Genomic DNA, 24,300 nt, shown 5'->3' on the forward strand with positions numbered 1-24,300 from the left:
AAAATCCCTGAATTGATTAGATATTGTGGCTTATTGGAAGAGAACAGAACAGTTGATTTAATGAACATTCAGAGTTTAGGAAAAGTTACAGTGAATATAAGTGATATTAAGGCTGGTCAGAAAACAGTGCAGTTACATGTGACAGTGTTACAGTAAAGTAATTTATCTCAAACTTATATGGTCATAATGGTGAAGGCGGTGATGATGGTGATGTTAGTGATGATGGTGTTCATGTGATGATAACGATGATGATTTTCCTATTGGTGATAGTCATCATGGTGATAATGTTAGATCATCATGGTGATAATGTTAGTGGTGGTGATGGTGTTGATTGATACGATGGTAACAGTCATGGTAATAATGGTGATGGAAATGGTGATGCTGATTATGATGGTGTTGATTTTTATGATAATGGTGCTGTAATGGCAATGATTACAGTGATGGTGATGACGATGGTGATGTTAATTATTAAATAATAGTGATGGTGTTGATTATAATAATGATGGTGAAGTTTACGGTGATGATGGCAATGGTGATGATGATGATGTTCATGTGATGATAACGATGGTGACTTTGATGCTGGTGATACTGATGATGGTGATAATGGTGATGGTGTTGATTGTTATGATGGTGATAGTCATGGTGATAATGGTGATGTAATGGCAATGATTACAGTGATTGTTGCGATGATGGTGATGGTATTAATTATAATGATAATGGTGATGGTGTTAATTATAATGATGGTGATGATGATGATGGTAATGGTGATAATGACAGTGATAATAATAGTGGTCACTCTGTGCTGCTCACATACCTTTTAGGGAAGTAGTTGCCGTGGGAACGTGCAAGTGAGGTCACCAATAAAGCCAAAATCCTGCAGCTCCTGCACTTGCTGGAGTCTCTGTGACAACCAGGACCGGGACATGGGGTTGTTGCTAAGGCAACCTCTGGCTAGGGAGGGTAGTTGTGTGATGACCTTCATAATCTTGAACAACACACACACACACACAGACCAGAAGTGAAAAATTCTCATACAATTCAATTAAAAATTTATTCAATTCAAATTCAACGTACCATTTATAAAGAACCACTGAGAGGAACCAACTCAAAAGGAGAACCTCCTCTGGCCACCACGTTAGACCACATGTACAGTTCCACTATAAAACTGCTATGAGTGTCAAACAGAAACAGTGTTTTGAAGGAAAACAGCATCTTTTGAGCCAAAACCGCATGGTGGGTGGAGTCTGGATGGTGCATCAGCTGCTCAACAGACTCCTAATTACCCCCTCGCTTGTTCTGAAACCCCGACTGAAATCATTTGATTTATGGTATGATGAACAGAAGGTAGTTTGGATTTGTTCCTTGGTCTTTATGTAATTCAGTAACTGCAAAAATAGTTTTAATGTCTTCTGACATAAATGATTAAATCTTTATCATCAGATTTCATTGAAATCCGTCTTCCATCACAGCAGCTCCATAAAACCAGCAGCGCTACACAGTGAGAGTACATGTGACTGTAAACCCGACTGAGGAGAAAAAGAGCTCTCAAACGTATTAAGAGCTGTTCAACGTCTGCTTGAGGGCTGATGTTCTATTCAGTGAACAGCGCCGTCTCTCCATCGTCTTCCTGTGAGCTGCTCTGAGAGCGGTCTACAATATTGGAACTAATTCATATCAGCACTAACAGCCTCGTCCTGAATTTCACTGAGAAAATTGGCCCTAATAACTGTGTAGTTACACATTAATAACAGGCAACAACACTAACTCCATTTGCTGTTACAGCAGTGCAACTAACATAACTGCATGTGTGTCTTTATAGCTACAGCATATTATAACTGTGTAATTACACATTACACATAATTACCATGGCTGGAAGTAGCAAGTTAAGACAACATTACTGTAATTGCACTGTTTCTGCAGGTAATAAATGATGTATCTTATTACCTTTTCAAATGAAACATTACATATTTTGCTCATATTCATATTCATAGCGTTATATTTGTGGTAGAGCTCCTGTGTCTTTAAGCCACAGCATATATAATATAGAGGATTAATTGATTGGTGATTGATTGATTGATTGATTGACAGACAGATTGATTGATTGATTAAAAGGGACTGAACTGAAGAGAAGGGGGGGCAGTGTCTGATCTCCAGTCGGCTCCTCTGAGACCTCAGTGTGTATAATGTTGATTGACTGACTGACTGACTGACTGACTGACTGACTGACTGACTGATTGATTGATTGATTGATTGATTGATTGAAAGTGGGACTGAACTGAAGAGAAGGAGGAGCAGTGTCTGATCTCCAGAGAGCTCAGTGTGAGACCAGCTAGGTCTCTGTCACCGAGGTGAGAACACAGAGCTCAGTGAAGTGCAGCTCCGCCTTCACAGCTTTACATGTTCAACAGGAGTGAGAAACAGACAGGGGAACAAAGAGCTGCTATCTAGAACCGCTATTTCATCACCAGAAGCAGAAAAATCTGTGAACCGTTACTTCCTATAGCCGGTTATTCAGTGACACCTAAACTGTGATTCTGACCATTCAGGTCTAGGAGTACAGCTGCTACCCATCATTTAAAATTTCTGCATAATAATGTGGTCTAGAAGGTCTTCCAGGTGGTGGTTCACTCCCATTTCCACTGTAGCTTTTGGTTTCGTAAACTCCTGTTATTCATTTTAACCTTTGTCTTCTTCACGAGTGAGACACTTTCTCAGGTAGAGTTTGTAAAATCAAAAATCACAGCCATCTGTACCCATAATTCTTCCCCACCCACCCGCTTCAACCACACACCATGCCCACCCACCCGCTTCAACCACACCATGCCCACCCATGCACTTCAACCACATGCCATGCCCACTCAGCTGCTTCAACCACATGCCTTGCCCACACATCCTCTTCAACCACACGCCATGCCCACCCATCTGCATTAAACAACACACCATGCCCATCCAGACACTTCAACCACACGCCATGCCCATCCATCCACTTCAACCACATGCTATGTCCACTCGTCTAATTCAGCCACATGTCATGCCCACCCGTCTGCTTCAACCAAACTCCGTGCCCACCCATCTGCATTAAACAACACACCATGCCCACCCTTCCTCTTCAACCACATGTCATGTCCACTTATTCATATCAACCACATGCCATGCCCATCTGTCCGCTTCAACCACACGCCATGTCCACTCTTACTACTTTGGACTGTTCCTGTGGTCCTAGTCAACTCCCTCCTGCGCTTGCTGTAATCCGCTCTGCTGGTATAGAACACGTCCTTGCAAACCTCATGACACAGCAGAACCTTCAACCACACCCAACACACCTCCCCACGCCCAGCTTCACAAATAAACACTTCAATACTGCAATATTAGTAAACATTTTGTGTATTTTTAGGCTGATAAAGCCATGTGAACTTGCATGTTGTTCCAAACAATGACCATCACATTATGACAGAAAAGCGGCTACTCACACTGACCCTCATTCTAAAACCGTTCTTAAGAGCAATTTCCTTCTTAAACCCACTTAAGCGGTTTAACAAAGGTTCTGATTCACCAGCATTCTCTTATGTGTGGTGTGTTCTTAGACAAGAACAGAATCTACACACACTCAAGACCACAAAGGTGAGGACAGCTCTGTAATTTAAGAACACCTCATGAATGTGATGGAGACTTTCTCTTAGGATCTTTCTCAAGAACACACTTAAGAATAAGCAATATTGTTATCTGTGTCAGCTTATCATTAGCGTACCACTCTGTAAGACGTCTGAAGCTCAGCTGAAAATTCATCAGAGGTTCAGAAGTAAAACATCAGTGGTGGGAAAAATTTAGTGGGGAAGTTATTAACTGGATGCTCTGGAGCTCCATGTGTTTTGCTGCATGTGATCATTAACATGTTTTTTTCTGCAGCTCATTTTTTGCCTGTTTGCTTCTATGAAACAACCAGTAGTTGTCTAATCCCACCCTGTACCCACCCAGCCAGCCATAATACCCCCGTGCTCAAGCCTCCACCTGCTGCCTGTTTACCCCAGTGAAACCACCCTAACGTCCATATTATCGTAAAGTCATAAAATGATAAAGAACTGAATAGTAAATAAGTACATACACACTAGTGAACCCACACACACACTAGGGGGCAGTGAGCACACTTGCCTGGAGCAGTGGGCAGCCCTATCCACGGCCCCGGGGAGCAGTTGGGGGTTAGGTGTCTTGCTCAAGGACATCTCAGTCATGGACTGTCGGCCCTGGGGATCGAACTGGCAACCTTCCGGTCACAAGGCCAGCTCCCTTACCTCCCTGTGTTTTGGTTATGGTCTGATGTGAGCGTGTGTATTGCGGACTGGTTTGCAGGCTTCGCCATTGGAACGCAGTGTCCATATATCTGTTATGGCTCAGCGGTTTGATTTAGCTTCGTTTTTGAGTGCTCCCTCTCTAGAGAAATGGGATAACTGTATAAAGGATGATTTGCTACAGATAGCTACACATTTTAATATTTTGGTACCCAGACATAGTGAAGAGAGTGAAAAGAGAAATAAAACAACTCTGTTTCGGCGGATGGGGCGGCCGTGGTAGTGTCTCCTAAACATCTTGCATCGTTACCGTTTGACCCGCTCTCTGCAGGGTCATCCGAGTTTCGGGACGAAGCCCGTATTAGAGAGCCTGTAACTAGGTGGGAGCTGGAACGAGAGGAGAGCTGTCAATTTGACAAATGGAGCTGGACATGGAAAAGGAGATTCGGCTGCGGGAATTAGAATTGAGGGTGAAGGAGTTTACCCCACAACCCCATACCGAGCCGGATTCGCCTCCTGTGCCTTTTTCTGACCCAGAGCCTTCCCCTCTTCGTCCTACTAGGCCTGAGAGTGTGGAGGAATCGCACCCTGTATTTGCCATCGCAAAACACATAGCTCTCGTGCCTCCTTTCAGAGAAGCTGAAGTCGATACTTATTTCAGTATCTTTGAGCGTATCGCTATATCATTGAAGTGGCCTAAAGATTATTGGACACTGCTTCTCCAATGCAAGCTCGTGGGAAAAGCACAAGAGATATGTTCTTCTCTCTCTGTAACTGACAGCATGAATTATGACGTAGTAAAAGCAGCCATCCTACGTGCCTATGAACTTGTACCTGAAGCTTACTGTCAGAAATTTAGAGGTTTTAGAAAAGCACCTTTTCAGTCATATGTCGAATTTACATGGGAGAAGTGTGTTTTGTTTGATAAATGGGTTATGGCTAACAAAGTGACAGACCAGGAGTTGTTAAGAGAACTTATGCTGCTCGAGGATTTTAAAAACTGCCTGCCCGATCGCCTTGCAGTGTATTTAAATGAATGCAAAGTAACCACTCTCTCTCAGGCTGCAGTACTCGCTGATGAATTTGTTTTAATGCACAAAAGTAGTTTAGTTTTGAAGCCGAGCTCATAGAATACAAATGACACAAGTCTTAAGACCAGCCAGCCTCGCAAAACCCGATCACCAAACCGTAACTTGGCCTCGGTGGAGTGTTATTACTGCCACAAACCAGGACACATAGCTAGCGAGTGTTATGCCCTAAAACATGAACAGGAGCGCCAGGAGAAAAGACAACAGCCAAAAGGGGTGGGGTTTGTGAAGGCAGTTTCTCCAGAAGAGGCCGTATCCCCTGATGAATGTTACCGGCCATTTATCTTTACTGGTACCGTGTCCGAGTCTCACACGGATGAATGTGGCCAGCCCATTGTCATACTACGTGACACTGGGGCTGCGCAGTCGTTCATTCGTGAAGATGTTTTGCCATTGTCCACTGAAACCTTTACTGGTTCATATGCTCTTTGCCAGGGTTTAGAAATGAGTTACGTTCAAGTGCCCCTACATGATGTTCACTTACGTTCTGCCCTAGTAACCGGTACTGTACGAATTGGGGTTAGGCATTATTCTCGGTAATGATCTAGCTGGCGAAAGGGTTGTTCCACCTTTAGTGGTTTCCAGCAAGCCCAGTACTCGTACTTTCAGAGATGAGCTGAGGGAAAGGTTTTCAGATGTGTTCCCCGCCTGTGCAGTTACAAGGGCCCAAACGCACGGCGGATGTAGTCGACCTTTCTGACTCTTTTTTAGCACGGGATGAACCGTTCGTTTCTCCCCCACCAGCCACTACTACAAAAGATGTAGTAGAGATGTCACCTTCATCCCCAACCGGTGTTACTCAAAAAGAACTCATTTCAGCTCAAAAACTTGATGGCAGTTTGGCTAAATGCTTTCTTTCTGTGTGAACGTGACGACATTGAGAAAAAGCAGGTAGCTTTCTTTTTAGACAATGACATTTTAATGCGCAAATGGGCCCCTCAAGCAGCTGTACAAGACGCAGTTCACCAGATTGTCGTTCCTTCTGTGTTTTGGACTTTAGTATCGGACTTTAGTATTAGGGTCAGGACATTTAGGAATCACCAAGACGTACTCAGGTGTCTTAAAACATTTCTTTTGGCCTGCTTTGTGCAAGGATGTAGTTAGTTACTGTCGGTCGTGCAAAACCTGTCAGATGGTGGGCAAACCAAACCAAATCATTCCTCCTGCTCCCATGCACCCTATCCCTGTGATGAGTGAACCATTTGAAAGAGTTTTAATTGATTGTGTTGGCCCTCTACCTAAAACAAAAAATGGTAACCAGTTCCTGTTGACTATCATGTGTGCTGCCACACGGTTTCCAGAGGCAGTACCGTTGCGCAGAATCACAGCTCAGACCGTTGTAAAGGCTCTAATTAAATTCTTCACTACCTTTGGCCTCCCAAGAGTAATACAAACAGATCAAGGATCCAACTTCACTTCTAAACTTTTTGCTCAGGTTATGCAGTTATTGAAAGTTAAACATGAAATGTCCAGCCCTTACCATCCTGAGTCACAGGGAGCATTAGAGCGATTTCATCAGTCCTTAAAGTCAATGTTGCGGAAGTATTGTTTCGACAGCGAGAAGGACTGGGATGAGGGGGTGCCGTTAGTTTTATTTGCTGCCCAACAAGCTAAGCAGGAGTCTTTGCAGTTTAGTAAAGCCGAATTGGTTTTTGGTCATTCAGTACGTGGGCCAATGAAGGTACTTAAGGAGTCTTTTGAAGTTGACCTATCCAACGTACACATGAATGTTTTAGATAATGTCAGTTCCTTTCGTGAGCGCTGACACCAGGCTTGTACCCTGGCCAAAGATATGCTTTGCAAATCACAGACAAAAATGAAGCGTTCATATGATAAAAAAACGTAGTCCTTGAGTTCACTGACGGAGACAAAGTCTTGGTACTTCTACCTGTCCCTGGCTCCACTATGTCTTCCAGGTTTACTGGCCTGTATGTTATCAAAGAAAAACTGAGAGAGGTGGATTACGTCAGCACTCCTGATCGTAGACACACATAAGCTGGTTTAAATCTGTGACCCACTGGAATAAAAGATGTGTTGTTTTTATCATCTATATTGCTTTAGTATGTAAACTATGTATTTTTAATAATTGAATATTTCTGACTACGACCAAATTTCTCACTCACCTTCCATTTATCCCACATCTCTCTCTCTCTCTCTCTCTCTCTCTCTCTCTCTCTCTCTCGCTGTGTCTCTCTGTCCCTCTCTCTCTTAGTGAGACTGATGTATGTGGTTAGTGCTGGAGGACTGTATTGATCAGGCTGTATAAATTCTCCTCTTTTAGCTGAACAGCAATTCGCCACAAAGACGCCAAACCACAGATTGGACACGCCGCTCGTTAAAGTGTTTTATATTCTTTCCATTAGAGGAAGTAAGTGTGTGTGTGTGTGTGTGTGTGTGTGTTGTCTTTCTGTAATAAAGGTGAGACGAGAGCAGAATAGAAATCAGAAAGAATACAGAGCATCCTCTGTGAAACAAAATTACCCTGCAAAAATATTAGAAACCACCAAACAGAGATCAAAAATCAGAGATCATGACTGGCAATCTGATCCTATGAGAGCAGCAGCACCTCAACAGCACCGCCCTGTTAATGGGAAACAAGAGACAGCAGAAAAAACAACTTTGCCATAGGTCAGCATTCCAACAGCTTCATTGCTGCTATGGGAAACCTTAAACAGAGCTGTTAACTAAACATCAAAAAACACTGCTCAACATCCACCAAACACCAACAAACACTGCTAATCATCCTCAAAACATCAACACATTCCTCATCTTACTCAAAACACCAACAAACATTCGTCATGCTCAAATAATCAATAAATACCCATCATCCTCAAAACATCAATAAACACCCCTAATCACCAATAAAAGAACACTCATCATCATCAAAGCACCAACACACACATCATCATCCTCAAAATACCAACAATCCCCATCATAGTCAAAACAACACACGCTCATCATCCTCAAAAAAACATAAATTCATCATCCTCAAAACACCAACACACTTTGTCATCATCATCATCCATACACCAACACTCATCCCCCTTCAAAACACCAATACTCATTACCATCATCCATACACCAACACTCATCATCATCCATACACCAACAAACACTCATCGCCCTCAAAACATCAACACTCCTCATCATACTCACAACACCAACAAACACTCCTCATCATCCTCAAAACACCAACACTTCTCTTCATACTCACAACACCAACAAACACTCCTCATCATACTCAAAACATTAACAAACACTCCTCATCATACATACAAACATCAACACTCTTCATCTTCCTCACAACACCAGTAAACACCCTTCATCATCCTAAAAACATCAACACTACTCATCAATCTGAAAATGTTAATGAGAGCTGTTCACGATGCTGAATATGTTAACAGATACTGTTCAAGGTGCTGAAAACATTGACATACTGTTCTCAATGCTGAAACCATTAACAGGTTCTGATCTCAATATTGAAAACAATGAAAGCTGTTCACAACGCTTAAAATGTTAACAGATGCTGTTCTAAATAATGAAAACGTTAATGAAAGCTGTTCACAATGCTGAAAACATTAGCAGATGCTGTTCACAATGCAGAAAACTTTAAAGAAAGCTGTTCACGATGCTGAAAACCGTGAACAGATGCTGTTCACAATGCTGAAGACTTTAATGAAAACTGTTCACGATGCTGAAAAACGTTAACAGATACTGTTCACGATGCTGAAAAACGTTAATTAAAGCTGTTCACGATGCTGAAAATGTTAACAGATGCTGTTCACGATGCTGAAAATGTTAATTGAAGCTGTTCACGATGCTGAGAACTGTTAACAGATGCTGTTCACAATGCTGAAAATGTTAATGAAGGCTTTTAACGATGCTGAAAACGTTAACAGATGCTGTTCACGATGCTGAAGTCTTTAATGAAAGCTGTTCACGATGCTGAAGACTAATGAAAGCTGTTCACGATGCTGAAAAATGTTCATGAAAGCTGTTCATGATGCTGAAAAACGTTAACAGATGCTGTTCACGATGCTGAAAACATTAATTAAAGCTGTTCACGATGCTGAGAACTGTTAACAGATGCTGTTCACAATGCTGAAAACTTTTAATGAAGGCTGTTAACGATGCTGAAAACGTTAACAGATGCTGTTCACGATGCTGAAGACTTTAATGAAAGCTGTTCACGATGTTGAAAACGTTAACAGATGCTGTTCACGATGCTGAAAACGTAAATGAAAGCTGTTCACGATGCTGGAAACGTTAACGGATGTTTTTTCATGATGCTGAAAAACGTTGACAGATGCTGTTCAAGATGCTGAAAAATGTTAATGAAAGCTGTTCACGATGCTGAAAATGCTAACAGATGCTGTTCACGATGCTGAAAACGTTAATTAAAGCTGTTCACGATGCTGAGAACTGTTAACAGATGCTGTTCACAATGCTGAAAACGTTAATGAAGGCTGTTAACGATGCTGAAAACGTTAAGAGATGCTGTTCACGATGCTGTTCACGATGCTGAAGTCTTTAATGAAAGCTGTTCACGATGCTGAAGACTAATGAAAGCTGTTCACGATGCTGAAAAATGTTCATGAAAGCTGTTCATGATGCTGAAAAACATTAACGGATGTTATTCACGATGCTGAAAAACGTTAACAGATGCTGTTCACAATGCTGAAAACATTAATTAATGCTGTTCACAATGCTGAAAACGTTAATTAAAGCTGTTCACGATGCTGAGAACTGTTAACAGATGCTGTTCACAATGCTGAAAACTTTAATGAAGGCTGTTAACGATGCTGAAAACGTTAACAGATGCGGTTCACGATGCTGAAAAACGTTCATGAAAGCTGTTCATGATGCTGAAAATGTTAACAGATGCTGTTCACGATGCTGAAAACGTTAATTAAAGCTGTTCACGATGCTGAAAACGTTAACAGATGCTGTTCCCAATGCTGAAAACGTTAATGAAAGCTGTTCACGATGCTGAAGACTAATGAAAGCTGTTCACGATGCTGAAGACTAATGAAAGCTGTTCACGATGCTGAAGACTAATGAAAGCTGTTCACGATGCTGAAAAATGTTCATGAAAGCTGTTCATGATGCTGAAAAACATTAACGGATGTTATTCACGATGCTGAAAAACGTTAACAGATGCTGTTCACAATGCTGAAAACATTAATTAATGCTGTTCACAATGCTGAAAACGTTAATTAAAGCTGTTCACGATGCTGAGAACTGTTAACAGATGCTGTTCACAATGCTGAAAACTTTAATGAAGGCTGTTAACGATGCTGAAAACGTTAACAGATGCGGTTCACGATGCTGAAAAACGTTCATGAAAGCTGTTCATGATGCTGAAAATGTTAACAGATGCTGTTCACGATGCTGAAAACGTTAATTAAAGCTGTTCACGATGCTGAAAACGTTAACAGATGCTGTTCCCAATGCTGAAAACGTTAATGAAAGCTGTTCACGATGCTGAAGACTAATGAAAGCTGTTCACGATGATGAAAAATGTTCATGAAAGCTGTTAACGATGCTGAAAACGTTAACAGATGCTGTTCACAATGCTGAAAACGTTAATGAAAGCTGTTCACGATGCTGAAGACTAATGAAAGCTGTTCACGATGCTGAAAAATGTTCATGAAAGCTGTTCATGATGCTGAAAAACATTAACGGATGTTATTCACGATGCTGAAAAACGTTAACAGATGCTGTTTACAATACTGAAAACGTTAACAGATGCTGTTCACGATGCTGAAAACGTTCATTAAAGCTGTTCACGATGCTGAAAATGTTAACAGATGCTATTCATGATGCTGAAAACGTTAACAGATGCTGCTCACGATGCTGAAAACGTTAATGAACGCTGTTCACTATGCTGAAAATCATGAACAGATGCTGTTCACAATGCTGAAAACTTTAACAGATGTTCACAATGCTGAAAACGTTAATGAAGGCTGTTCACGATGCTGAAAACGTTAATGAAGGCTGTTCACGATGCTGAAAAACGTTAACAGATGCTGAAAACGTTCATGAAAGCTGTTCACGATGCTGAAAAACATTAACAGATGCTGTTCACGATGCTGAAAAACGTTAATGAAAGCTGTTCACGATGCTGAAAAACATTAACAGATGCTGTTCACGATGCTGAAAACGTTAATGAAAGCTGTTCACGATGCTGAAAAACATTAACAGATGCTGTTCACGATGCTGAAAACGTTAATGAAAGCTGTTCACGATGCTGAAAACGTTAACAGATGCTGTTCACGATGCTGGAAACGTTAACAGATGCTGTTCACAATGCTGAAAACTTCAACAGATGTTCACAATGCTGAAAACGTTAATGAAGGCTGTTCACAATGCTGAAAACGTTCATGAAAGCTGTTCATGATGCTGAAAAACATTAACGGATGTTATTCACGATGCTGAAAAACGTTAAAAGATGCTGTTTACAATACTGAAAACGTTAACAGATGCTGTTCACGATGCTGAAAACGTTCATTAAAGCTGTTCACGATGCTGAAAATGTTAACAGATGCTTTTCATGATGCTGAAAACGTTAACAGATGCTGCTCACGATGCTGAAAACGTTAATGAACGCTGTTCACTATGCTGAAAATCTGAAAAAATCTGAAAAACATTAACAGATGCTGTTCACGATGCTGAAAAACGTTAATGAAAGCTGTTCACGATGCTGAAAACATTAACAGATGCTGTTCACAGTGCTGAACAACATTAATGAAGGCTGTTCATGATATTGAAAACATTAACAGATGCTGTTCACGATGCTGAAAAGTTAACAGATGTTCACGATGCTGAAAACGTTAATGAAAGCTGTTCACGATGCTGAAAACGTTAATGAAAGCTGTTCACGATGCTGAAAACGTTAATGAAAGCTGTTCACGATGCTGAAAATGTTAACAGATGCTGTTCACGATGCTGAAAACGTTAACAGATGCTGTTCACGATGCTGAAAACGTTCATTAAAGCTGTTGATGATGCTGAAAACCATTAACGGATGTTGTTCACGATGCTGAAAAACATTAACAGATGCTGTTCACGATGCTGAAAACGTTAACAGATGCTGTTCACGATGCTGAAAACGTTCATTAAAGCTGTTCACGATGCTGAAAAACATTAACGGATGTTGTTCACAATGCTGAAAACGTTAATGAAACCTGTTCACGATGCTGAAAAACATGAACGGATGTTGTTCACGATGCTTAAAAAAGTTAACAGATGCTGTTCACGATGCTGAAAACATTCATTAAAGCTGTTCACGATGCTGAAAACGTTAACAGATAGTGTTCATGATGTTGAAAATGTTAACAGATGCTGTTCACGATGTTGAAAATGTTAATTAAAGCTGTTCACGATGCTGAAAATCGTGAACAGATGCTGCTCACAATGCTGAAGACTTTAATGAAGGCTGTTCACGATGCTGAAAAACGTTAACAGATACTGTTCACAATGCTGAAAACTTTAACGAAAGCTGTTCACGATGCTGAAAATCGTGAACAGATGCTGTTCACAATGCTGAAAACTTTAATGAAAGCTGTTTACGATGCTGAAAACGTTAACAGATGTTCACGATGCTGAAAACATTAATGAAAGCTGTTCACGATGCTGAAAAACGTTAACAGATGCTGAAAATGTTCATGAAAGCTGTTCACGATGCTGAAAACGTTAATGAAAGCTGTTCACGATGCTGAAAAACATTAACAGATGCTGTTCACGATGCTGAAAAACGTTAATGAAAGCTGTTCACGATGCTGAAAACATTAACAGATGCTGTTCACAATGCTGAAAACTTTAATGAAGGCTGTTAACGATGCTGAAAATGTTAACAGATGCTGTTCACAATGCTGAAAACATTAATGAAAGCTGTTCACAATGCTGAAAACGTTAACAGATGCTGTTCACGATGCTGAAAACGTAAATGAAAGCTGTTCACGATGCTGGAAACGTTAACAGATGCTGTTCACGATGCTGAAAACGTTAACAGATGCTATTCACAGCACTGAAAATGATAATGAAAGCTGTTCACCATGCTGAAAACGTTAATTAAAGCTGTTCACGATGCTGAAAATGTTAATTAAAGCTGTTCACGATGCTGAAAATGTTAATTAAAGCTGTTCACCATGCTGAAAACGTTAATTAAAGCTGTTCACGATGCTGAAAACGTTAACAGATGCTATTCACAGCACTGAAAATGATAATGAAAGCTGTTCACCATGCTAAAAACGTTAATTAAAGCTGTTCACGATGCTGAAAACGTTAATTAAAGCTGTTCACAGCACTGAAAACGTTAATGAAAGCTGTTCAGCATGCTGAAAAAGTTAAAGCTGTTCACAACGCTGAAAACATTAACAGATGCTCTTCACGATGCTGAAAACGTTAACAGATGCTGTTCACAGCACTGAAAACGTTAAGGTGTTCACGATGCTGAAAATGTTAACAGATGCTGTTCACGATGCTGAAAACGTTAATGAAAGCTGTTCACGATGCTGAAAACGTTAACAGATGCTGTTCACAACGCTGAAAACGTTAATGAAAGCTGTTCATGATGCTGAAAACGTTAACAGATGCTCTTCACAGCACTGAAAACACTGACTGTTGTTTATGAATGTCCCGATTCGCTAATACATCTGAAGACGTTAATCGTGGTTCATGAACGTTTTCGAATGGCCAACAGAGCTGACGTTCTTGGCGCTGTTCAAGGTGCTGAAGATGCTCTCTGTGCCTCAGCACTGCTGAAGGTCTGGTGCTGGGATCGTTCTGGGTGTGTGGAGGTTACAGAGCTGCATGTTAAGAAGCTCGTGGTGCTGAAAACCTTCCGACGTCATGATCGTTTAGGATCAGATTCAGGATCGTTACGGAGCTGATCTCTGCACGCGCCACTGTTTTCATCCTCACCACACTGCGGTGTCCAAAAGGACAAGTTCTGCTCTTCAGACACACGCACACGCACACACACACACACACACACACACACAGAGCCAGTGCGTTGTGTTACAACCATCACAGTCCGAGCGCGTGTGGACTGAGGAGTCACCTACATGCACCAAAAAACGCGCGCCCTCCGGAAATCTCTTACCTATACGCGATCATCATCATCATCTTTCTCTTCTCCCGTGTGATTCGGGAATCTGCTCGCGCTGAAGCTGCTCGTTTTCTGTCACTGTCTCTCTCACACGCGCGCGCGAGCAGACTGTGGCGATGCGCGCTCACACACCCGCACACTCGCGCTCACACCCCCTCCCCTCCTGTCGCGCACCTGCACGCGCGGAGAGAGCGACGTTCAAGACGAGACCCAGAGAGAGAGAGAGAGAGAGAGAGACTATGAGTTTGTGTTAAATAGTGATCTAAAGGAAAGCTGCCCTCTGCTGGAGGAAGGAGGGATATCTACACATCCATATCCCCAGCATTTCATCCATTAGTCCTTCCATCTATTCCTCCATTCATCCCCTCTCCAATCCTCTGTTCGTCCATCCTTTAACCCCTCCATCCATTGCTCTGTTCATCTCTCCAATCCTCCATTTGTTTATCCATCCATTCCTCCGTCCATACATCCGTCAATTATTTCCTCTGTCCATCGAGATCCATTGCTCCATCCATTCATTCATCCACCAAGTAATTCCTCTACGCATTCACCTAGCATTCATTCATTCTTCCATTGTCCCATCCATCATCTATACATTCCTCCATTCCTCCCTCCCTCTCTTCATGTATATGTTCATCCATTCCTCCCTTCCTCTCTTTGTTATTTGTTCAGCATTACTGTGTTCAGATCATGTTCAGCGTGATCATGTTCAGATCATGTTCAGCATGATTCTGTTCAGATCATGTTCAGCGTGATCATGTTCGGCGTGATCCTGTTCAGATCATGTTCAGCATGATCATGTTCAGATCATGTTCAGAGTGATCATGTTCAGCATGATTGTATTCAGATCATGTTCAGTGTGATTGTGTTCAGATCATGTTCAGCGTGATTGTGTTCAGATCATGTTCAGCGTGATCGTGTTCAGATCATTTTCAGTGTGATTGTGTTCAGCGTGATTGTGTTCAGCGTGATTGTGTACAGCGTGATTGTGTTCGGCGTGATCCTGTTCAGATCATGTTCAGCATGATCATGTTCAGATCTTGTTCAGTGTGGTCGTGTTCAGATCATGTTCAGCATGATTCTGTTTAGATCACGTTCAACGTGGTCGTGTTCAGATCATGTTCAGCCATTGTTATGTTAGTAAATCTTTGGCAGTGATGATTAGAGCAGTAGTGCCTCCCCAGGTCTCTCCCTTCTATTACAGTATGTTTTGAAATTGGAGTCTCAAATTAATCATTAAGAATAAACACAAAACACTGTTTATGATCTCAACTAATAATATACATGCATTTAGGGGGTTAAGCAACATTCGGGGGGGGGGGGGGGGGGGGGGGCTGTTATGCCCCTTCCTCTGTCCACCTGACACCAATTCATTTCTCCATTGTCAAATCCACCCATCTCTCCATCTATCAGTTCATTCCTCTATCCAAACCTCCAGTATCCATCCCATCATCAATTCTCCATCTCTCCATCTTTCTATCCATTCATTCTTCCATACAGCCCTCTGCCCATTCCTCCATTTATCAATTTATTCCTTAATCTTTTCCTATATGCATTCCTCTGTCCATTGCACCACCCATCTCTCCAAAATCAACTCCTCTATCACTCTTCACCCATCCCAGCCTCCAACCGCTCATCTTCCTCTGTCATCCAGCCATACATCCATACATCCATCCCTCAACTGATCCATTCATTCTTTCGTCCATCCATCCATTTATGCCTTCATCTATGCCTACATCAATTCTTCTGTCTATCCAGCCATCCATCTCTCCGTGCATCCACTCTTCCTGCTCTCAATTCCCCATCCAAGCTTCCATCCACACACTCATCTCTCCATCCACCCATTCATCCATCGAATCATTCTTCTATCTATCCAGTATCTTCATTCATCTTTCCATTCCTCTTCAAATCACCCACCCAAGCACCCATCCATACATTCATCCCCCACCCATCCATTCATGTCCATCCAGCCATCCATCTCTCTATACATCCACTCCTTAACTGATCCATTCATTGTTCCATCAATCCATCCATTTGTGCTTTTATCTATCTCTGCATCCATTCATTCATTCTCCCATCCATGCATGGGTGGCCATCCGTCCATTTATCTCTTTTTGATCCATAAGCAGATTTAAATGAAGCTCTGAGATGTAACGTTTCAATCTGGCACTCAAATAAATATGAAAGCGTATCTGAATCCACCGCTGCTTTCCCATCACACTCACAGCGAGCAGTGACTCTCAAAACGATTGCTTTAGCTCCTGTCCTCTTCCCGTCTGCTGCGGGGGTCCGAATTTTCCTCACACATTAATTCCAAAAATAACACACGCATGTGGGGAGGAAAGAGGATTGACTAAAATGCACGCGCTGAGAGAAAAGAGCTTCTCTTACAACCTGAACAGGTCAGACCACCTAGAACCTCGGAACAGTTTCTGCCTCAATTCTCACCCTCAACTCATCAAACTCCCCTGGACCTCAGACCACCAGAACCTGACTTTGTCTCAGTGTCACTTACGCTGTAGAGGAATGAGTGGGATCTGTCCACAGTGCTGAGACTCTGTCACTTCCTGCTCATCAAATGGACCTAAAAGAAACAAGCGCTGTTCACGGCACTGAAACCGAACCGGACCCATGACCTGAACTCTATATCGACCATTTATCCCTGTACAGATAATAACATCCACAGCGTTTAGGGAAGAACAAGAAACACGGCTGTAGAGGAGCTCATCCCTGCAGGTGCTCTGTGAACTTTGATCAGTAAACGGGTCCAGCGCTAAGGGGTCCAGCACGGTGTGAGGGGGCAGCGCAGGCTGAGGTTAAGGTCTGTCTGCCAGATTCTGCATCAAATCCATCATCATAATCCGCATTAATCTGAGAGAGTGGGAGCTCCTACCTCACACGCTCCGCTAACGAGGCTCCACAGGCACCGCCACCATAGCCAGCAGTCCGCTCTTCACCATGGCAACCGCAGGAACCTGAATCCTGCTGTACCACTCTCTCCACACGCTCTCTCTCTGTCTCTCTCTCCATTTGCTCCTTCTGCTGTGACGTCATATCCCCAATCTTGAAGTTCAGTATCAGTGTGTTTATAAATATACACATTTATAATAAAATACAAAATATTATTATATGTAGATGTTTCTGTAATACATATAATTCTAATTATTATTACATATACAGATGTAGATAAGACATGCAAGAGTCATATGAGGTTGTGTAAACCCCACAGAACCCCTAAGTGTGTGTATATGTGTTCGTGTGTGACAGAGAGAGTTTTAGTGGTTTAGAGATTCAGAGGGTTCGGATTAACAATCACTGGATTAAAAACCATTATAAACAAAATACAGCCAGGCTTTCAGCATCACACACAAACACACACGCAAACTCACACTAATACAGACACACATACACAAACTCACACTAATACACACACACACACACACACACTAATACACACACACACACAAACTCACACTAATACACAAACTAACACTAATACACACACACATGCAAACTCACACTAATACACATACACAAACTCACACTAATACACACACACACACACAAACTCACACTAATACACAAACTAACACTAATACACACACACACATGCAAACTCACACTGATACACACAGAGACACACAAACTCACTAATGCACACACACACAAACTCACACTAATAAACACACATACACAGACTCACACTAATACACACACTCAAACTCACACTAATACACACACAGACACACACACAAACTCACACTAATACACACACACAAACACACACACACGCAAACTCACACTAATACACACTCAAACTCACACTAACACACGCAAACTCACACAGACACACACACAAACTCACACTAATACACACACAAACTCACACTAATACACACACACAAACTCACACTAATACACACACACACTCAAACTCACACTAATACACACACAGACACACACACAAACTCACACACACATGCAAACTCACACTAATACACACACACTCAAACTCACACTAACACGCAAACTCACACAGACACACAAAGACAAACTCACACAAACTCACACACACAAACTCACACTAATACACATACATATACACAAACTCACACTAGTACACACACACACAAACTCACACTAATACACACAAAAACACATACAAACTCACACTAATACACACACAAACACGCACACAAACTCACACTAATACACACACATAGACACACAAACTCACACTAATACACACACAAACTCACACTAATACACACACAAACTCACACTAATACACACAGACACACAAACTCACACTAATACACACACACACAAACTCACACTAATACACACACGCAAACTCACACTCATACATACACAAAAACACACATGCAAACTCACAATAATACACACACAAACTCACACTAATACACACACACACTAATACACACACAAACATGCACACTAACTCACACTAATGCACACACACACACACATGCAAACTCACACTCATACACACACACACTAACAAACACTAATACACACACAAACACGCACACTAACACACTAATGCACACACACACACATGCAAACTCACACTCATACACACACATACAAAATCACAATAATACACACATACAAAACACAAACTCACATTAACACACACAAACTCACACTTATGCACACACAAAACACACAAATGCACACTAATACACACACAAACCCACACTAACACACACACATAAACTCACACTAAAACACAGACACAAAAACTCAGTAATACACACACATACAAACTCACACTAATACACATACACACAGACACACACTAATACACACACACACATGCAAACTCACACTAATACACACACATACACAAACTCACACTAATACACACACACACACACAAACTCACACTAATGCACACACACACACAAACTCACACTAATACACACACATACACAAACTCACACTAACACACACACAAACTCACACAAATACACAAACACACACACACTCAAACTCACACTAATACACACACAGACACACACACACAAACTCACACTAATGCACACACACAAACACACACACGCAAACTCACACTAATACACACACACACTCAAACTCACACAGACACACACATACAAACTCACACTAATGCACACACACAAACTCACACTAACACACACACACACACAAACTCACACAAATACACAAACACACACACACTCAAACTCACACTAATACACACACAGACACACACACACAAACTCACACTAATACACACACACACACAAACTCACACAGACACACACATACAAACTCGCACTAATACACACACGCATGCAAATATTTACCCTTTCTGTTTTACTTCATAACATTTATAATGAAAATATAGAATTTTACCGTTTTATCATTTTAATTTATATGGTCCTTCCTGCAATGTTTTATTATTTATTTATTTATGATTTAATCTTGTTTTTGTTAACGCACTGTTAGCATTAATTGTGCAATCACAGTGAAGTAGCTTGAATCTTGAATATGACAATGAGGTCAGTGTTCTTCAGTGGCCTTCCCAGCCACCAGGTCTGAATCCAGTAGAACACTTTTGGGATGAGGTACAACAGGAGGTTCGCAGCACTGAAAAATCTGCAGGAACCGCATGACGCCATCATGACAACATGGACCAGAATCTCAAAGGAATGTTTCCAACATGCAGAACTGAGGCTGTTTTTGGCCAGCATTAGTATAGTGTTCCTAATAAAGCACTCTCTGTAAACTCTCTAATTTTTACAATAAAAGTGCAAGCGGGCTTCCTGGGGGTTTTTTCCTCTACTGAACTGATTACAAATGTGTCTTCTGAAGGAGAACCTGAGGAGCACTGGAAAAGTGAGAAATAAGGATGTTGAAGGGAGTGACTGAAGCATCACAGTCTTGATTAGTTCAGGTCAGTATTGGAGCCTTTATTCTGCTCCCAGACTGAATCGATGTTTTATTGATGGATTGTCTCTTGCGCTCTGAGACTGGCCTGAGCGACTGGTCAGAGAAGCCGCCCACTCACTGTTTCCTTTTTTTCTCCACTCATGCTGCGTTAAGTGTCTAAGAGCTCTCTTCTGGTGATCAGGCTAAAAGGCCTTTTATGACCATATGTGTGTCTGTGAGATGATTAAGAGGACTCAAGCGCCTCGTGGAGCATACGATGGGTTTTGGGGTCGGTTGCCATGGCAGCAACTCTCGGTATCCGCTTAAGAGACGTAATGACGAGCTGTCAGAGTGGAGCGTGTAACTGAGCTGTAAAATACCGACAGTCACACACAGCCTTGTTCTGATACAATGTCAGGACGTATGTCCCACGTGTGATATACATACATCAGTATCTAAGTGTAATAATAATATCTCCCAGATGTGTTATGTGTTACCTACAGCGCTGTGAAAAAGTCAGAGACCACCCTTGATTTCATTGATTTCCTGTCAAAATAAGCATTAACAACAATTTTTTTTCAAAGTTTTCCACTTTACATCCCAACGGATCAGAAATGAAGCCAATGTGACTGAAGTGAGGACTTTCAAGTTTAATTTAACCTCTTATGCTCCAGGGTATGTTTTGTTGTGTCCATCTGAATTTATGTGACCAAATTATTCAGTAACTGTGTGAAATAAATGCAAATTTTTATTTTATTTGTTTATTTATTTTGTAAAAGCTCCCCTCAAATGAACAGAACGTGTGTTTTATGATCACACATTTCGCAATATGCTTACAATTTACTGCTGAAAGCCAAAAATCTCTGACGCTCTTTGTGTTATTTTATAAAAGTAATGTTTCCAGAGCAGATCATTGAAGAGACACCATCTGTTTATAGTTTATAGCCCAGATTTGGGGAAAAACGGGTCGACTTTCAGTAGAAAACCAAACTGAGTTCAGCTTCTTTTATTATAAGTGTTTAAAATGACATCACCATCTATTAGACTGGAGAGAAGAGCTACAGCCTCATACAATGCCCAGCTTCTGAATGGAGCTTATGAAATATGAACGTTATGAAGAATAAGACGAAGTGTGTTTTGGAACCACCGATGGTCCTGAGGAGTTTAAGAGGCTACCCTCATCATTTCAAGATAAACGAAAAGGTTCTGCCGCAGACCTGGGCCACTGCACTGACCGCACTGAATGGACAGGAGTCACACAACAGCGCTCAGAATTTAGAATGAAATGTAGATGCAGCTGAAACGAGCGAATAATTCAACAACAACCGTGTGGTGACGATGGCAGAGAGTTCACAACCCGACTCGGCCACAGAGAGAACAGGCAGCAAAACAGCAGAACCTGTATGCGAGCTTTGTCGGCTGCTGTTAGCCCAGCGTTCCAGCGCTCTCAGCCTGAGGGCACATCTCGAAATATATGATTCTGTTCCTCCTCAAATTCATGTTCCCCTGAAAATTTCAGTGTGCAGCACTGAAACAATGGAAAGCGAGTTGAGTGAAAAGTCTTAGGCCTCAATGTAACTAGGGTTAAAGTGCGGATTTCACCTTTTCGTAGCTGCAGTGTTGTTTGGTGCTGATTTCTGCTCAGCGCATGCGGCTTCTGGGGACGTGATTCATGAATTTGAGGGGAAACTGAATCTGATGCAGCACTCTTGTTATGCTGGTTTGCCCTTTTTTGGACATAATACACAAAAATAGATTTGAATGGGTTAAATCGGATTTTAGAAAGAATAATCAAAAATCACTTTTGGCCAGTTCTGACAGCCCGAATAAACAAGTCAAGTCAAGTCAAAGTTTATTTACATTGCGACAGGAGTTGTTACAAAGCAGCTTTACAGAAAAATCTGGCTCCAAGCCCCCATGAGCATCGCCAATGGTGACAGTGGCAAGGAACAACTCCACAAAAGGGGAGCACATCCTCTTCTGGTCAACACCAGATAGCAAACAGCATTAGTATAAAACATTATACTACAAAAACAGGGAAAACAGGCAGAGCAATGGTTAATAATACATTTAATAATAGATTGAGTTTAGGCAGCAGCAGGAGGGTCAGTTCATGCAGGTGAAGTTTGTACAGTGTTGAAGTTTGTACAGTGAGAACTCAATGGTGGTCAAACTGGTCTAGAAGGCTGGCAAGCAGTGGAACCTGATCAAAAAATTAAAAAAAAAGAAGCACCAGCCTTAAACACACAAGATGGGAAGATCAGATCAGCTGACATCTCGGGTATACGTACTGCAGGACACTTAATTACAAGAGGCTAGTTTGATAAATCGCCCCTAAATCAGTAGACAGTACCCCCATCCCCCTCTATCTTCAGCCAAATGGTTATGGGAACCTCTGCTTGGTAGCCAGCATGTACACAACCTGCTTTATCCAACAAACTAATGTTATAGGAGAATAGCCCCAGCTATAGCTATACGTACCTGAAGCTGTATTAGAGGTGGCATTAGCTACCTGCTTTGCCCACTCGTGCCCAAGCAGACATCACAGGCATTCTGAAATTATTCTACATTTTATCATTAAAATAGCGCTGATGACTTCTTCTTCTTTCGGCTGCTCCCTTTAGGGCTCGCCACAGCGGATCATCTGCCTCCATCTTGCCCTATCCATTGCCTCGTCTACTTTTACACCAACCATCTCCATGTCCACCTTCACTACATCCATAAACCTTCTCTGAGGTCTACCTCTTCTCCTTCTACCTGGCAGCTCCATCTCCAACATTCTTTGACCAATATATCCACTATTCCTCCTCAACACATGTCCAAACCATCTCAACCTGGCCTCTCTGGCTTAATCTCCAAACTGCTCCACCTTCACTGTCCCTATGATTTGCTCATTTCTAATCTTGTCCATCCTTGTCACTCCCAACGAAAATCTTCATCTCCGCCACCTCCAGCTCAGCCTCCTGTCTTTTAGACAGAGCCACAGTCTCCAAACCATACATCATAGCAGGACGCACTACTGTCTTGTAAACCTTCCCTTTCACTCTTGCTGCTATCCTTCTGTCACACATCAGCCCTGACAACCGTCTCCACCCACTCCATCCTGCCTGCACCCTCATCTCTTTTCTACACTGTCCATTGCTCTGACCAAAGATATTTGAAGTCATCCACCTTTACGACCTCTACTCCTTGCATCTTCACCTTTCCACCTGCCTCCCTCTCATTCAAAATAGCGCTGATGACTGATTTTTCAAAATCATTTTCAAAGGCAAAATAATCGCAATGTAAGTGTAAGCTTCTCTTTGGCGCCCCCAGTGGACATTTGTTTCTCAAAAGTGCAGCAAAACGTACTCAAGGGCATGTATTTGTGGCTCTGCAAAAAAGTGCACAGAGGTATGTATATCCCATGAGACCAGGTTGTTAGAGTTAGTATGAAGCCCAGGCTTTTAGTTGGGCTCTTAGTGAAGTATTGTATAAGCCTGATGTTCATTACCGAGCCTTATGTCCGTGTCCATTTCCTGGTTTGTGCTTATTTACGTCTTTTGTCTGACCCCTTTGGAATCATTTGTGTTCAGACGCCCTACTTGCCTTTTGACATTGTCTATTTCTTAGCATCATATACCTGTTTGCGTGTGTTTGACCTTAGCCTGTTTTGAGATTCTTAATAAATTTAATAATAAATTGAGTTTATGCAGCAGCAGCAGCAGGAGGGTCAGTTCATGCAGGTGAAGTTTGTACAGTGTTAAAGTTTGTACAGTGAGAAGCTCAATGGTGGTCAAACTGGTCTAGAAGGCTGGCAAGCAGTGGAACCTGATCAAAAAAAAAAATTCCATCCTTGTCACTCCCAAAAACCTTCCCTTTCACTCTTGCAGCTATCCTTCTGTCACACATCAGCCCT

The 24,300-nt window shown here is 41.8% G+C and overlaps 1 protein-coding gene across 3 annotated transcripts in view; it reads right to left on the minus strand.

Annotated features, from left to right (window-relative positions):
• grm5b (glutamate receptor, metabotropic 5b) overlaps positions 1-17,494 on the minus strand; it is an 83,766-nt gene extending 66,272 nt beyond the window's left edge. The window contains exons 1-2 of one of the 3 annotated variants that reach the window (XM_017683056.2): positions 17,380-17,494; positions 815-985 (exon numbers count right to left, since the gene is read on the minus strand). The gene's annotated coding sequence lies outside the window, so the exon portion shown is untranslated. Of the gene's footprint in view, positions 1-814; positions 986-14,480; positions 14,616-17,001; positions 17,021-17,379 lie in introns of those variants that run through there. The other 2 variants (XM_017683057.2, XM_017683054.2) reach the window with 2 other exon arrangements.
• Between the last annotated feature and the right edge of the window lie 6,806 nt (positions 17,495-24,300).

The sequence above is a fragment of the Pygocentrus nattereri genome, chromosome 17 (genome assembly GCF_015220715.1).
Source record: "Pygocentrus nattereri isolate fPygNat1 chromosome 17, fPygNat1.pri, whole genome shotgun sequence".
Lineage (NCBI taxonomy): Eukaryota > Metazoa > Chordata > Actinopteri > Characiformes > Serrasalmidae > Pygocentrus > Pygocentrus nattereri.